General features: G+C 39.0%; 1 protein-coding gene across 1 annotated transcript in view; it reads left to right on the top strand.

Moving 5' to 3' along the window:
* Positions 1-17,710, top strand: part of OPCML (opioid binding protein/cell adhesion molecule like) — a 1,161,062-nt gene that overhangs the window by 1,137,683 nt on the left and 5,669 nt on the right. The gene's annotated exons all lie outside the window — the stretch shown is intronic.

Raw genomic sequence — 17,710 nt, 5'->3', positions numbered from 1 at the left:
TTTGCTAGTGTGAGAAAGATTCCACATCCCCAAAACTGTGTCTCCTACCAATTTTCGGGCTGCTTCGGGTCTCTCCCCAGGAAGTTTCCATTAACATTAGGCATTTGAACACTTCTTTCTCTTCAAGCACTGTTTCTGTGCCTCGGGTGCTGGCCCCCACAGTATTAATCCCTCCAATCTTCATCTGGGAGGTGATAGTCCTTGGATCTTGACTTCAAGGTCTTTCAATTCTCTAGTTGTCTGAGAGTTTCATTCTGCAGGTAATGGAAATAAACAAGTTTTAATAAGAAAGACCCTGGATGATTTGACTGGGGATCTTGCACTGGGTACAGCATGGCTTTCAGATATGACTTTGCCCCAGGCAGATTCTACTCAGCTTCCAGGGCCCATCCTGTAAGCATAACAAAAGAAGCCTGAGCCAAAGTGGACCTCAGAATTATAGGATGCCGGATGCACAGGAGGGATTGGAAGTGCTCCAGGAGACTGATTGGACTCACCCCCCACCCAGTCTGCAGGGTTCTGCACAACCTGCTCCTGGAGGACCTCTCCAGCTTCATCCCTCACGGTTCACTTGTTTTTCTGCAGTCCAACCAACCTTCCTGCCCCATCCTCTTTGTCTCCTGGTGTCTCCACAATGCCAGTTCCTTTGCCTGGAAGGCTCCTTCCTGGTCTTCAACCAACCTTTGCCTGATTAACCCTGGCGCATTCTTTAGATCCCTACTTAAATGTAATTTTCTCCAGGAGAAATTTTCTCATCCCCAAGAACAGGTTATGTCCCTAGTTTTTTCTCTCAGTTCACACCGTGCTTTTCATTTGTGATACTCATATTGCTTACCAGAGACCAGGCACTATTCAAAGTGCCTTTTATATATATTAACTCATTTAATCCCAATGAGACCCAATGCTATCAGTACCATAGTATTTGAATAATTATCAGAAAAAGTTATTGGTTAGCTCTAGTTTGCCTGCTGGTAAGCAAACATCCTTCAGGGGGTGACAGGGCTATCTTTTTCAAGCCATAGAATGTAGTATGTCTTCTTTGATGTAGGGAAGGGAATAAACATCAAACTGAGGTACTGTTTTCTAATTGTCATCATTTTTATAAAGATTTTATTTATTTATTTGACAGAGAGAGAGAGAGAGAGAGGAGAGAGAGAGAGTATAAGCAGGAGAAGCAGTAGGCAGAGGGAGAAGCAGGGTTCCCAGTGAACAGGGAGCCTGATGCAGGACTCAATCCAAGGACCCTGGGATCATGATCTAAGCCAAAGGCAGACAATTAACCAACTGAGCCACACAGGTACCGTTAATTGCCCTCGGTTTTAAAAGGAATGTTCCTTCTGTTCAAGATTCATTCCTATATCCTTCTCCTCTATCCATACTTCTGTATCTTATTCTGATATTCATATCCATTTCTGCATCCTTAGAGCCTGAGTCAGTGCCTGAAACACAGTGGATGCTCAGACTGGTCCCTTTGATGGGTGAATTCATGACCACCTCCAAAAAATCTGAAAAATGTACATGCTTTGTGTCTGACTACAGGCGAACGAACCCATTGCCTCTCAGCTCTTCCCCATAATTCTTCACTTGGTTCACTTTCATTTGTGATCAGTTTCCTTCTGCCCGGCCTATAACTGGTGTCTTTCCCCACTGTATTCACACTGTTGCAGCAGGGAGAGTGGTGGAAGGGACTCTCATCTGACAGGGGGAGGAATGTTTGTGTTGCTGAGCAGCCAGAGCTGGGGAAGGGCCCGCCAGGGACCTGGGCAGAGGTGTTCATGGGAGACAAGGGTCTGATTGTTACAGTTCAAACCCAGTCCTGGCTGGAGATGAGGAGCTGAGCTTTACGACCTCTGAAAGGCCTCTCAGGAGCTGATCTGTGATTTTATATGGAATAAAGGCAATCCCTTATTTTGTGTTATACGTCTGTATATGAAACAGCAAGTGATCACATTGAAGGCAGAGCCCCCCATGGATAGGTGCTATTCATAGACATTCATTAAATGCCCAAAACATGTTAGACATTGTAGCAAAACAAAGAATTAGGTAAGGTCTCTGCTATGATATAGGTTCTTCCCAGGGAGCAGAGAAACTAAATTCATTGAGTCAGTAGAAAAAAAAAAAAATCACAGGTAAAGAACATAAATGCGGTCAGGGTTCTGACCCTTTTGAAAGAATTTCTTACATGTTTCCTTTATATGTCATGGTTTTATATATAGAATGTGGCATTCACCATCCTAAAAAGGAATTGTAAGCTGAAGCCCCAAACCCTTGCAGACAGGAAAATTATAATGGGCCATTTCATTTGACCTTCCTGAGTCTTGGTTTCTTTATCTGAAAAATGAGACAGAAACAGTTAATGGTCTGAACAGTTAACGGTCTGAATGCCCAGCACCTACCTGTATGTTTACAGTGACTACTAAAATATGGAAATGTTTCCATACTTGCTGGTATGGAGCCCCTGTCATAAGCCTCCTGTATGTCCCTGTCCTTATTTGATAACCTAGTCACCATCCCCCTAGAGCCTCCTGTACTGCTCCATAATCAACTTATAGGTCATTGAGAGGTTTTTGCAAGAGGAGGGGCCATACAAAAGCACAGTTGAAAAAAGATTAATGGAAATATCAAGTATAGTAATGTGTTTGGGATTAAGAAAAACTATCAAGGGATGGTGAGACACCCCAGGTCTACTGACAGTGGGAAGCTGCCCTTCTATTCCTTGGCCTGAAGGTTGAAGACCAAGGACTGGCTATGGAAATTTGGTTAGATCTATTCCTGTGGCAAGAGCCAGCTGATGAGCACTGAGGTCTTAATGGAAGAATGTAACCACTGCTGACTTCAGGCCTCAAGGGAGGAATCCAGGGAATGAAGGGCTGCCACCAGCCAAATTCAGCCTGAATTCAGCCAAATTCACAGGGGATTAGTTGAGGCTGGCAGTTAGGACAAGCCCGCTGGGTGCAGACATGAGTGGAAGAGGAAGGAGATTGGTTTGGAGAGAAAAAGGAGATACTCAGTTCTAAGCATATAAAGCTTGGCAGAGCAAAGCCAACTCCTCTCAGACTGCAGTCTGTCCTGATCCATTGATGGGCTTGCTATACCAACAGTAAAGGCTTTGTTTCTACCCTGGCACTGGGCTCTCTGGTTAAAGTACCAGGTCTTAGACTATATCTTGCCTTTCCCCTTCTGTTAGTTTTTATTATATATATATATTTTTTTTAATTGCATTAGAATTTACCACTCTAGTAGGGAAAACAGAATCAGGTGTAGCCTCAAGTCTAGAACAGGAGCAACACCTTCAACTCTTTAGCTAATAACACTTTAAGTAACAGGCAATAGGTAGGACTGTGCCTCTGGGAGAGCCAACCCAGCTCCAAGGCTACCAGTTCTACCTGGGTGTTTATAGTCAAGGCTTTATAGCAATAAGCTGAGTGCTTTTGTTTGCGTGTCCTTTAACTATGATCTGTGCTGATGTGCAGTAGAGACAGGCAACTGAGCAGTGCTCAGCCATCTTTTACAAACTCTGTCCTCTAGAGGATGGTTTCATACCTTATTCATTTCCACCGTGGAGATTGCCTCGTGTGGTTTCCCTGCTGGAAACACTTACCTTCTTGTCCCAACTTGAGTCCTATTCACGGCTTACTTGGCCCTCTAGCCACCCATACCCCCTACACCCATCTCTTTTGACATAGTCTCACACTCTGATAACTTTTTAAATAAATCTATATTGGGCATCAGTGTTGTTGTAAGTAGGCTGCCTTGAGGGTATGACCAGAAACAAATCCCCCTGAATCTCCCAACGTACCTAGCACGAGACTGAGCCCATGGGAAGAGCTCCCAAAGGAACAAAGACCTACTGACCAACTCTTCTGAGTTCTTCTGCTTCAAAACCACCTACACATTAGATGTCAGAAGTCCTGTCTTCAGATCAAGCATTTCTGAAGGCCTTTTACCCAGGAGAAGCCATTTCTCCTCACAGATTCTGTTCGCTGGGTGAGGACAGCAGAGGATGATAAAGGCACAATAGCTTACTTCTCCACACAGCTCCCTGTCCCCAAGAAAGGACTTGTGGTGCCTGGGCGTTGAAGACATGTGGAGACCCTCTCACACCCCAGTACCCAAATGCACTCTTGTGGTTTGCCGTATTTTTCACTGTGTACCCCCTGCTAGGAAAGTGCATGTCTGGAGGGACTGTGATTTTCTATGCTTATTGCCTTTTCAATATTAGGCGGATGGAACTCTAACCCTTACAAAAGCAGCTTAAAGCCTAGAGGAGCTCTCATGTCAATTTCAGTTTAACCAGGTGTTGCTTTTACCCTGTCAGTTGCCTCCATGAGACTTCCTTTGCTTAGCAACAACCTCAGCTTTTCATAACAGCTTCTCCCTAAGCCTCAGCAGTAACTCTGGAGCTGCCAGTAGGACGAAAGCCTCTTGGATTTAAACGGAATAGAAGGTAAAAACTCCCAGAATCTGGGGGCTCCTGGAGGGCCTTAAGGTCTCTGGCATTACAGCTGTTTAACGGCTGGGCTGCTAATCACGTTTAACGTAAAGGGCTAGTACCCACATTGTATTGAGATGGGTTTTAGCCACCTGCTCTTGCTCAATGGTGCTGGGTTAACCACACAAGAGGTCTTCCAATCTGTCCCACCTGGAAATCTCACCTGGGAGATTCATCTTAGCCAAGGGGAGAGCCTGTGAAGGTCCTTTTGTGTCACTGTGAGATAAGAAGCAGACAGAGTGAGGGTTGTGTAGTATATTCATATTCTGAAGTTTACTTGTCCAAGGATCAGCAGGTCATTCCTAGAAGTCTTCAAAAGCCCCATGTTTTTCAGAGCCCCTGGGTTGGCATGGAATGTCCAGGGAAGTGACAATGTCCAGACATGGATAGCGAATTAGTTTTAACATCTACGTTGCAGGGAGATGCAGGGCCCTAGCCTGAAGCCAAGAGGGCGCGCACTTCGCCCACAGCTTCGTGGCAACTTCCTCATGTAGACGGCAGCCAGTAATACCTGCTATCCTGGTGCAGTGAGGCATGGCTGAAGGGACAGGGCCCGGACGGAAGTTTCGATCTGTTAGGAAGTCGGCACACATAGCATACCAGGATAAACGGACAAAGCCACTCACAGTTTGATGCTACAGGCTCAGGGGTTCTTGCTGCCCAGACCCTGCCCTGCTGATTTACTGTGACCCAAACTTTGTATTCCAGGTGCCAGGGAACCCGTATTAGTAAGCTCTGGTCTTACTAATGTTTGAATAACTGAGTTGCAGGCTCATTACTACTCAGAAGAGCACTTCCAGAATTTGCTGAGACTCTTGACCCAGTATCTCCTTGGCTAAATCATGACTCTGCACTTGTCTAAAGTAGTCATTTCAGAGCCCAGAGAGTATTCAGACAGAGGTACAATTAAGAAGATTCAGAGTGTGAAAGGCCAACTCTCTCCATACATAGTTATGGAGAGATTTAAATAAATTAAAGAACTGGAGTATGTGAAAGTGCTTTGTAAATTGCAAAGAACAGATGAGTATAAATTTTTATTTTTTAGTACCATTACCAAAATACGTTTCTACAGGCAGATATTCCTCACTCACTGATTATAATGCTGCAAACCTCCAGATGTCCAATCCACGTTATCCACATAAGGCGATGGATAAAATACATGCAAATAAGTAGAAAGGCAAGCATGGTATATCTACCTGGTGGCGATTTTTTCCCCTCTCACACAGGTAAACATTGGCTGTATTTAGAAGTATGTGACTCACCGAGAATAACAATGGTGACTAAAATTAAGAGCATTTAGTTCAAACCACCTAGAATGGAGAATGGGGTGAAATTAATGCCTTTAAAAAGTCTCACAAGAGTACTTTGGGAGACATAACTGAATGTCCAAAATTCTTAATAGTCATCAAGGAACATTAAATGGTGTGTTACTCTAGTGTAATTTTCCCTTAAGTTCTTGTTGTTAAATAAATTGAAATATAATTAATATATTTAAATATAATTAATTGGAGCCATAAATGATTGAGAACAATAGTAACAGTTATATAGGTTTCTATTGATTTTTATCCAAGGTATTCAATGTGCTGTGTATGTACTGTTCCTCTGCATGCAAAGACTAAAGCAGAGATGGCCAGGGCATCTCCACTGACCTACTCTCATGCATTCAGTCAACAACTGTTGTATTTCACCAACTAAGAGCCATCAGTTCTTAAGACATGCCATTGTTTTATGTAACATAAAAAAATGATGCCAATTAAACTGTGATATGCCACTGATTACAAAACACATTTACAATTTAAAATATTTTTAAGTGAAAAAATGTGCATCTTAGAATTGAATAAAAATGTATTCATTAAAGGTAGTATAGCTCAGAGACGGAGCATGCAAGTTCCAGAGTCAGAGCACCTGGGTTAAAATCCTGACTTCACTTCTGGTGACCCTGAGCCCTCCCTGTGTCTGACATAGGGATCAGAAAATCAGAGTGAGAGAAGTATCCCAATGGAGAGTTATTAAGAATTAAGTGAATTAAAATGAGTCAAGAACTTCAATGGGTTGTGAAAGGATGGGTTTTGCTTGTATGTCTGTGTGTGTTTGGGTATCACTCCAGCAACTATGTAAAGAATGTCAGAAACAGGAAGGCCAATGAGGAGCTATTGTGGCACAGTTACGGAATTAGGATAGAGTAGTTGGAGCAGTATTGGCGGCTTGGAGAAGGATGGTAACAAAGTTGGAGAGAACTGGTTATATGATACCCCGGAAACAATAGAGTCTTCTGGTAGATTGTGTGTGGGTGGTGAGGGACGGTAAGTCAAAAATATATCCTAGATTTTTGGTTTGAGCGCAGTTTGATGGTGCAAGTTATGGAGGTAGAGACAATTGGAAGAATAAGATGTTTGATTCAGATTTTCTCATTTTGAGAGCTCACCTGGGAAACTTGCTTAAAATACCCATTCTATGGCTCTCTCCCTAGAGATTCCAATTTAATAGGTTAACTCCCCCTGTGATTCAGATGTACTGCATTCAGAATTGAGACTAGTCTAAGTCTTGTTACACACAGAGAACCTGATATTAAAAAAATTCACTGGCATATCATTGTATGTAAATAAATGTGTGTGTAAGATGAATGGCAGGTGTACTGGTTTGCATTCAATTATATGTATGGAGGTTACTGTCCCTGAAAAGAAAACAATAATCTACTGGAATGATGTATATAAGAAGCATAAAATAGGAGATGAGGGTTTTCTCTGTTACGCTAGTCCTTCCTCTGATGTTAAAGTCTTTGTGTCTATGGTCATTCTGTCCTTCACCCCTCTCTCCTCCACCCCACACAGGTAACCCTTCATCCTTCCTTCCTCAAATCAAATCTCACCTCACCAGGAAATCTTACTGGACTCCCACATCACTCCCCCTGCTACATGTGTTCACGGCACCTTGCACAGAGCACATTTATTATGTGTCAATGTGTGTGTGCAGTGTGTGTGTGTGTAGCTATTTCATTATTTCCTCTCTCACCCAGTAGACTGGAAATGTCTCAGGAGAAAAAGCCATTTTTTGTTTTGCTCACCATTTTATTCCAGCACCAGTACTGTGTCAAGAATATATTAAGTCCTCAATAAAAAAAAATGGGGAAAAACGAATATATTTCTTTTCCAGTTTCTTACCCAGCTCCAAGTGCAATTATTTTTCTTCTCATTGGCGGCAGTTCATTGATTTCTAGAAGGGTCTTTGTTTACCCTTAAGACCAGAATGCACCAGAAAGAAGATAATATGATTCAGAAATATAAGGAAATAATTAGACTGAGAAAGTCTTTGCACAAACTTAAATGTCAGCAACAACACCAAAAATCTACTGACTCACCTTTCCACTCTCTGTGGAGCCCTAAAGCTTCAAGATGGAGTTTTAACGTTTTCGTATGTCAGTGTTGAAGTGAGAACTTTCAGTGAACCTGTGGCGAGTACTTCTCATGCCAGAAACCACTAGCCACAGGGAAACTGGAATTTAATATAACCCATTCCTTTCCTTAAGGAACTCTCCCAGCTTACTGAGATATAGCTGACATAATTACATGTATAAATGTAATTGTACAATATGATGATGTAATACACTTATATATAACCAAATGGTTGCCACAGTAGAGTTAGTTAATACCTCCACCACTTCACACAATTTATTTTTTGTGGTGAAAACACTTAGGATCTACTAACTCTCTCAGCAACTTCTAATTATACAATAGAATAGAGTTAGTTATCATCACCCTGCTACACACTGGGTACCCAGAACTTAGTCATTTTATAACCAGGTGTTTGTACTCTTTAACTGGCATCGATTTACCTATCCCTGCAGCCCCAGAGAACCATCATTTTACTATTTCTATGAGTTCAGCTTTGCTAGATTCTACATATGAATGTATTGGAATGATACATATGAATGATATTGTGCAGTATTTGTTTTTCTCTGTCTGATCATATCATTTAGCATAATGCCCTCAAGGTCCATCCATGATGTCACAAGGGCGGGGTTTCCTTCTTTCTCATGTCTGAATAGTGTACACACACCCACACCCGCATGCGCGTGCGTGTGCACGCATACACGTACATAATAAATAAATTATGAGATTTTAAAAAATATTTTTATTTATTTATTTGACAGGGAGAGAGAGCACAAGCAGAGGGAGAAGGAGACAGAGTGAGAGGGAGAAGCAGGCTCCCCACTGAGCAAGGGATCCTGATGCAGGGCTTCATCACAGGACCCTTGGACCATGACTTGAGCCAAAGGCAGATGCTTAAAGACTGAACCACCCAGGACCCCCAAATTATGATATATTAATTATATATGTATATATTATATGTTTATATATATATAGAAATTATGAGATAATTATACATATAATTTCTTTATCTACTCATCTATAGATGGACACAATTTATTTCCATGTCTTGGCTATTATAAAAAAAAAAATCCTTCAGTGAATATAGAAGTTCAGATACTTGATTCAGTTCCTGATTTCATTTCTTTGGATATATACCTAAAAGTGGGATTGCTGGATTATATACTAGGTCTATTTTAGGTTTTTGCGGAATTGACTTTCTGGTTTCCCCAGTGGCTGCACTAATTTACATTCCCAGCCACAGTGCAAGAGTGTTCTCTTTTCCTTATATTCTGGTGAACATTTGTTCTTTCTTTTTGATACTAGCCATTCTAACAGGTGTGAGTGACGTGATACCTCATAGTGGTTTTGATTTGCATTTCCCTGATGATGAGTGATATTGAGCACATTTTTACATACTTCTTGACCATCTGTATATCTTCTTCAGAAAATTTCTATTCAGTTCCTCTGCCTGTTTTAATTTTTTTTTAAGATTTTATTTATTTATTTGACAGAGAAATCACAAGTAGGCAGAGCAGCTAGCAGAGGGGGGGAGCAGGCTCCCCACTGCACAGAGAACCCGATGTGGGGCTTGATCACAGGACCCTGAGATCATGACCTGAGCTGAAGGCAGAGGCTTAATCCACTGAGCCACATAGGTACCCCTGCCTTTTTTTTTTTAATCCTTTTTTTTTTTTTTTTGGTTTTTGTTATTGAGATGTAGGAATTTCTTATATATTTTGGGTAGTAAGCCCTTACCAGATAAATGGTTTGCAATTTTTTCTCCCATCCTGCAGGTTACCTACCTTTTCATTTTGTTGATTGTTTCTTTTGCTGTGCAAGTTTTAAACTTCTGGATGTAGCCCCACTTGTTTATTTTTGCTTTTCTTGGTTATGCTTTGGTATCATATCCAAAAAATATATATTGTCAAGACTAATGTGAAGGAGCTTATCCCCAGTGTTTTCTTCTAGGAGTTTTATGGTTTCAGGACTTACATTCAAGCCTTTAATCCATTTCGAGTTAATTTTTGTGAGTGTTTTAAGATATGGGTCCAATTTCATTTTTTTGCATGTGATTACTCAATAACATCATCTGTTGAAGTGACTACCTTTCCCCACTGAATATTTTTTTGTTCACTTTTCAAATATTATTTTACATATACATGAGGGTTTATTTCTGGACTCCCAATTCTGTTCCATGATCTAAGTGTCTATTTTTATTCCAGTACCATATTATTTTGATTGCCACAACTTTGTATTACAGTTTGAAATCAGGAAGTGTGATGCCTCTAGCTTTGTTCTTTCTCAAGGCTACCTTCGCTGTTTGGGATCTTTTGTGACTCTATAGGAAATTTAGGATTGCATTTCATATTTCTGTGAAAAATGGCTTTGGAATTTTTTTCTTTTTTTAATTTAAATTCAGTTAGCCAACTACAATACATCATTAATTTAAGGTGGAGTGCTCGATAAATTATCAGTTGTATATAACACCCAGTGCTCATCACATCACCATCACATACCCTCCTTAATGCCCATCACCCAACTACTCCACCCCCCCACCCACTGCCCCTACAGCACCCCTCAGTTTGTGTCCTATAGTTAAGAATCTCTCGTGGTTTTTCTCCCTTTCTGATGACTTCCCATTCTGTTTTCCCTCCCTTCTTCTACAGCCTTCTGCCCTGTTTTTAATATTCCACATATGAGTGAGACCATATAGTAATTGTCTTTTTCTGATTGACTTATTTTGCTTAGCTCAATACCTTCCAGTTCCACCACATTTTGATAGGAATTTCATTGAATCTATAGATGGCTTTGGGTAGTCTATTTATTTTAACAGTACTAATTCTTCCAATCCATAAACATAAGATATTTTCCCATTTAATTGAATCTTCTTTAAATTCTTTATCAATGACTTACAGTTTTCTCTGTATAGAATTCTCAACTCCTTCACTAAATTTATTCCTAAGCATTTTATTTTTTATGCTATTGTGAATAGCATCATTTTCTTTATACCTTTTTCAGATATTCTGTTTTTTGTACATAGAAATTCAACTAATTTCTGTTAGTTGAATTTATTTTTTATCCTGGCACTCTACTGCATTTATGGCTTAGTGTGATGATTTTTGGTAGGATTTTCTCTATATAAGATGATGTCATCTGCAAACAAAGACAATTTTATCCCTTCCTTTCTTATTTGGATATATTTTATTTCATTTCCTTGCCTGATTGTTTTGGCTAGGCCTTCCAGTACTATGTTGAATAGGAGTGGGCACCCTTGTCTTGTTCCTGACCTTAGAGAACAAACTTTCAAACTTAGACCACTGAATATGAGGTTAGCTATTGGCTTTTTATTTATGGTTTTTATTATGTTGATGTATATTCCTTCTATGCCCAATTGGTGAGAGTTTTTATCATGAAAGGATGCTGTATTTTGCCATTTTTCCATCTATTGAAACAATAGAAGATTTTCCCCTTTCATTTTACTATGTGGTGTTATTGACTTGCATATGTTGCCTTGCATCTTAGGATAAATCCTACTGAATCAGTGTGCGATCCTTTTAATTTGCTGTTGAATTTGGTTTGCTAATACTTTATTTAGTGTATTTACATCTATTTCATCAAGGGTATTGGTCTATAATTTTTTTATTATCCTTATATGTCTTTGGTATCAGGGTAATTTTGGCCTCATAATTCCACCTCTTTAATTTTTTAGAAGAGTTTGAGAGTAATTGACATTAATTCTTTAAATGTTTGGTGGAATTTACCCAGAAAACCCCAAAAAAGAAAAAACAAAAAAAAAACCCCATGAGGTCCTCAGTTTTTCATCGTTGAGAGGTTTTTCGTTACTGATTCAATCTCCCTAGTTATTCATCTGTTCAGATTTTCTATTTCTTCATGATTCAATCTTGGTAGATATATGTTTCTAGAAATTTCTCCATTTCTTTTATTATCCAGTTTACTGGTGTATAATTGTTCATGATAATCTTTTATGATCTTTGTATTTCTGTGGCATAAGTTATAATGTCTCATTTTCCATTTCTGTTTTTGTAGTTATTTTTGTCTTCTCTCTTTTTTCCTTAGTTTGGTTTTAAGTTTATCAATTTTGGGACACCTGGGTGGCTCAGTCAGTTAAACATCTGCCTTCAGCTCAGGTCACGATCCCGGGGTCTTGGGACCGAGTCCCACGTGGGTCTCCATGCTCAGGAGGGGGGGGTCTGCTTCTCTTTCTGCCCCTCCTCCCCACTCATTCTCTCAATCTCTCTCTCTCTCTTTCTCTCACTCTCTCTCTCTCAAATAAATAAACAACAATTTTTAAGGAGAAGTTTATCAATATTGTTTACCTTTTCAGATATCTCCAGCTCTTAGTTTCTTTGATCTTTTCTACTGTTTTTCTGTCGTTAATGACTTCATCTCCATTCTCATCTTTATTATTTCCTTCCTTATGCTAACACTGGGCTTAATTTATACTTTTCTAGTTCTTTTTTTTTTTTTTAAAGATTTTATTTATTTATTTGACAGCGAGAGAGATCACAAGTTGGCAGAGAGGCAGGCAGAGAGAGAGGGGGAAGCAGGCTCCCTGCCCAGCAGAGAGTCCGATACAGGGCTCGATCCCAGGACCCCGAGATCATGACCTGAGCCGAAGGCAGAGGCTTAACCCACTGAGCCACCCAGGTGTCCCTCTTTTTCTAGTTCTTAAAGGTGTAAAATTAAGTTGCTTTTTTTTTTTTTGAGGTCTTCTTTTCCTTAATGTAGATATTTATCACTATGAATTTCCTTCTTAAAACTGCTTATGCTGCATCTTATATGTTTTGGTATGTTGTGTTTCCATCATTTGTTTCAAGATATGTTTTTATTTCATATTTGACCCATTGGTTGTTTAGAACAAGTTGTTTATTTTCTGTTTATTTGTGAATTTCCAGCTTTCCTTCTGTAATTTATTTTTAGTTTCATACCATTGTGGTCAAAAGTTACTTAGTATGATTTCAGTCTTCCTAAATTTGGTAAAACTTACATTGTGACCTATAGTATGACCTATCCTAGAGAATTCCAGGTGTACTTGACAGGAATGTGTTTTCTACTATTGATAGATGGAATGTTTTGTCTATATCTGTTAGATCCATTTAGTCTAAACTGTATTTCAAGTCCAAGATTTCCTTATTGATTTTCTGTCTAGATGATCTATCCATTGTTGAAAATGGGGTATTGAAGTCCCCTACTATTAGAGAATTGTCTGTCTTTCCCTTTAGATCTCTTGGTATTTGCTTAATATATTTTGAGTGTTTTGATATTGGATGTATAAGATTGCTATATCTTCTTAATAAATTGACCACTTTATCATTATATAATAATGGCCTTTTTCTCTTATTACAGTTTTTGGCTTAAGTCTATCTTGCTTTATATATGATATACATATACAAAAACTGCTGCTCTCTTTTGGTTTTCACTGACATGGAACATCTTTTCTATCCTTCCACTTCCACTGTGTGTTGTTAAAGCTGAAGTGAGTTACCTCTAGGCAGCATATAGTTTGTTCTTGTTTTTTGATACATCTAACCATGCTATGCATTTTGATTTAAAGAACTTAATCCATTTACATTAATTCTAATTATCAACAGATAGGTACTTACTAATGCCATGTAATTAATTGTTTTCTGGGTGTTTTATTGTTCCCTTATTCATTTCTCCTCTCTCTGCCTTATTTTGTGAATTGATGATTTTCTGTAGAAGTATGATTTTATTCTGCTTTGTGGTTATAATAAGGCTTACAAAAAACCTCTTATTTATTTACATATTTATGCTAACAGCTTAATGTTGATTACATACAAAAACTCTACTCTTTTACTCCCCACTTATATTTTTGATGTCATAATTTACCTTTTTATATTGTATATTCATTAACATATTATTTTACTAAAGTTATTTTTACTACTTTTATATTAGTATAACTTTTTATTATACTTTATATTAGCATTAACTTTTAACTTTATATTAGCATTAAGTGGTTAACACATCACCATAATATAGTATTAGTGCATTCTGAATTTGATTATATATTTACCTTTGCCAGTGTTTTTTATATTTTATATGTTTTCATATACCTATTCTTTGATTTTAGCTTGATGAACTCTTTTTTAGCTTTTTTTAGGATAGGTCTTGTGGTGATGAACTCCCTCAGCTTTTGTTTTATGTTGGAAAGTCTGTATATCCTGCAGTTCTAAAGAAGAATTTTGACTTTGGCTTTGAGTGTACTTGGTGGGCAGTTTTTGTTTGTTTGTTTGTTTGTCATTTTTGTTCTTTTTTTTTTTTTTTCTTTTATCACTTTGACTCTATCATCCCTCCTTCTCCTTGCCTATAAAGTTTCTCCTGAGAAATTCTCCTGAGAAATTAGAGTCTTGTGGGGGGTCCCTTATAAGTTACAACTTCTTTTTCTTGTTGCTTTTAAGATTCCCTCTTTATCTTTGATTTTGACATTTTTAAATTTATGTGTCTTGGAGACTGTATCTTCAAGTTGAGTTTGTTTGGTGACCGATGAGATTCATTAACTTGGATATACAAATCTCTCCCCATATACAAATGATGGGAAGGTGTCCATCATTATTTCTTTAAATAAACTTTCTGTTCCCTTCTCCATCTCTTCTCTTCTCAGACTCCAAGTTTTTCAGATTTCTTCTATGGTATTGCATAGATCACATAGTCTTTCTTCATTCTCTTTCATTGTTTTTTCCTTTGTTCTCCTCTGATTGAATAATCTTAAAGGTCTTCTCTGGTAATTCACAGATTCTTCCTTCTGCTTGATTCATTTTGATGTTGAGGTCTCTATTGCATTTTTCATTTTATTCATTATATTTTTTCAGTTCTACAGTTTCTCACTCTTTTGTTAAATGATTTATTGCTCTTTGTTAAACTTCTCATTTTATTTATGTATTGTTTTCCTGATTTTATTGACTTGTGTTTCTGTGTTTTCCTGAAGTTCATTGAGCTTTTTTAAAAAAGCTGTTTTGAATTCTGTATTGGATAAATTGCAAGTCTCCTTGTCTTTGGGGTAGGTTACTTAAGCATTACTGTGATCCTTTGGTGGTATCACATTTCCTTGATGTTTCATGTTCCTTAAAGTTGTACTACCTTAAAGTTGTACTATCTTCACATTATCAGCAGCAATCTCCTCCTCTGGTCTTCACTAACTAACTTTGGGAGAGAAGTACCTTCTTCCCACTCTGCTAAGGATTCTGAGACTTTGTCAGACCTTCTATGGGTGTGCACTTTCCACCCTCTTTGCTATCTCCTGTGGCAGAATTCTTAAGCTTGTGTGTCCTTTCTCTGTTCTGCAATGCACCAGGCCAAGTGCTGTCACCTCCCTTTTGCTTTCTCAAAGGCAGCGCTAAAGCTCAAGTTTGTGGTTTCTCCTTGGATTATAGATTTGGGCTGTTTTTCTGCACATGCTCACTCACCATCTACCAAAACTTACTCTTGCCAATGTTTGGAGTATGTACAGAGGACAGGCCATAGGATGTGAGGTTTTGTGGGTGAGGCATGTGGAATGTGGGGGCAGGTGTGGGCCAACTGCAGGAATCCATGGATAAGGTATCACAAGCAGTTCATGGGAAGGCCTCCTAATGGAGATCAGTTAGCAGGATCTGCATCATTTTTTAAATGCCTTCTTAGGGTTCTATCTGCCACTCTTCCAGCCTCTTCCAGGCTTTCCAGCTCCCCCTCTCTCCCCACCAGTCATGCAGCTCATGACAGTACTCTTGATGGAGTGAGAGAGAAATAGGCTCCTCTGGAGAAGATGAATGCTTAGTTACACAATTTAACTTTCCCCCATGGGAGGAATCATGGACTGATAAGGTCTCATTTGGCACTGAGATGTGCTACCTTGGAGAAAAGGTTATGTAAGTTAAGTCAAACTTTTCCTCTTACTCTATCTAAGGCATCCAAACTCATAGTTTTAGCTCTAATGTTGTGCTGGAACTCTCTGTCAGAAACCTGGACTTCCATAAAAGTTCTCAAGTTCATGCTTGATCTAAGATCATGTTCTATAGAAGCTCCTGGACTGTGATTGAGAGGGGCTGGAGATGGTTCATGGGTCACTGCAGGGTCCACAGCCAGAACAAAGGTTGGCAGGTCTGTTACTTGATTCACGATGGGTAACACTCCTTCTGGTCCTTAGGCATATGGTTCTGGATCCCACAGCTCCCATAAAGACACTTCTGCCTGTGGATGGATACCAAATTGTAGTAGAAAGGGGGATATGACAAGAACACCTTATTAGCCATGCTGTTAATGTCACTCCTCAAGGAAATTTTGAGGTAATGGGATCTTGGAGTTTTTTGGTAATTGTTCTGTTCATGTGGCTCATCTGGGTCAGTCACTAAATGGTTAAAGCTGGATAAATATGTCAGAGTCAAACCAGCTTTTCCGCCTCAAGTTAACCAAGTGGTTAGTATCTACTGATGCAGTTTGTAGTGTAGAACTGTCTTAGCAGTCTACCAAGCCTGTAGGTGTAGTTCAGCGTACTATGTATCTAACTCAAGGTAATGTGTATTCCTAGGTATAACCCAACCAGAGTACAGCCCATCACATTTCTTTCTTCAAAGTCATGATTACTTTCAGAATGCTTATTGTAAACATGGGTACTGGAACTGATTTTTTTTTCAACTTCTTAGATCTTAGGTTATTAGTACAAATCTAGGCTGTGTTGGAGGAATAGAATGAGAGAAGAGAAAAGGAGATAAAGAGAAATGTATGGGAAAAATGTTACTAAAGAAGACATAGGTGAACTAGTAGCAAGTTATTTAATCAGAGAGACTCTCTCATTGATAGTTCAGGGATGTGTCTTAACACTGTTACATTTGTTAATGAAAATAATCTATGCTTCTAATCACAAATTCTAATTTGATGCCCAGTGTTCCAGGGCTCAGATAATCTTATGCCATTGACTCTACCTGACTGATTATTCTTTTATATTTTTGAAGACAAAGAATGATGAGACATTAATATAGATGCTCCTAGTGTGCCAGTGTTTAGAAGAATGATTCTATATGTAGCTGGGGGAAAAGACAGGTATTAATGCAAAATTGGTCAGGAGGCCAGGTGTCTGACGTATTTGTAAAGCAGCAGTGTTGAGGTACATGGGAGAATGGCAACAAACACGTTGTAATGAATTTGCTGCCCTTGGGCTGCTGTGATAGAGGGCGATTACTTCTGACTGGTGAATTACACCATGGAATATTGATTTTCTTGTTCAGAACTAGGGCTGGGCAAATGGTTTGCCTGACCCTTTTACACACATGCTGTGATACTGTTGGCTCAATCAAATGCTCTCTGGATGAAGAAAGCCTTTCATTCTTGGAGGGGGACATCCTGTACCCAGAACATGAGGAAGAGAATGCTAGTGAGAAGGATGAATTATCCATTATTCTGGATCATAGAGTATCTGGTAAATTCGTTTTTATTAAGGAAAATGTCCTGACCACCTTAGGACTAACAGACATAGGGAGGAAACAGTGATGATTCAATCTCCTTGGATTTCTGTGAATTGTGAGCTGTTTGGCTCACAGGAAGAGTCAGAATTACTAGCTAGTACAAATAAAAACACCAAGAAGTTTGGTGTTATCCAAACCGGTGTCATTGTCAGAGTAAGGAACATACTGTAAGAAGTCAGTCAACAAAAAGAGTTTGTAGGCAAAGAGCTTGAGCAATTACATCATTACTGGTTTGATTCCTACATGATGAGCTCTAATCCATATGGGACTCCCTGGGTGATTCCAGAAGTGGCTGCTTTCCATTTATTTGATTAAAAATCAAAGCATGTAGGACACAATCCTTATCAAATATATTTGAGAAATTAAAG

Source organism: Neovison vison, chromosome 7 (genome assembly GCF_020171115.1).
Source record: "Neovison vison isolate M4711 chromosome 7, ASM_NN_V1, whole genome shotgun sequence".
Taxonomy (NCBI): domain Eukaryota; kingdom Metazoa; phylum Chordata; class Mammalia; order Carnivora; family Mustelidae; genus Neogale; species Neogale vison.
This window is presented reverse-complemented; position numbering and strand designations above follow the sequence as displayed.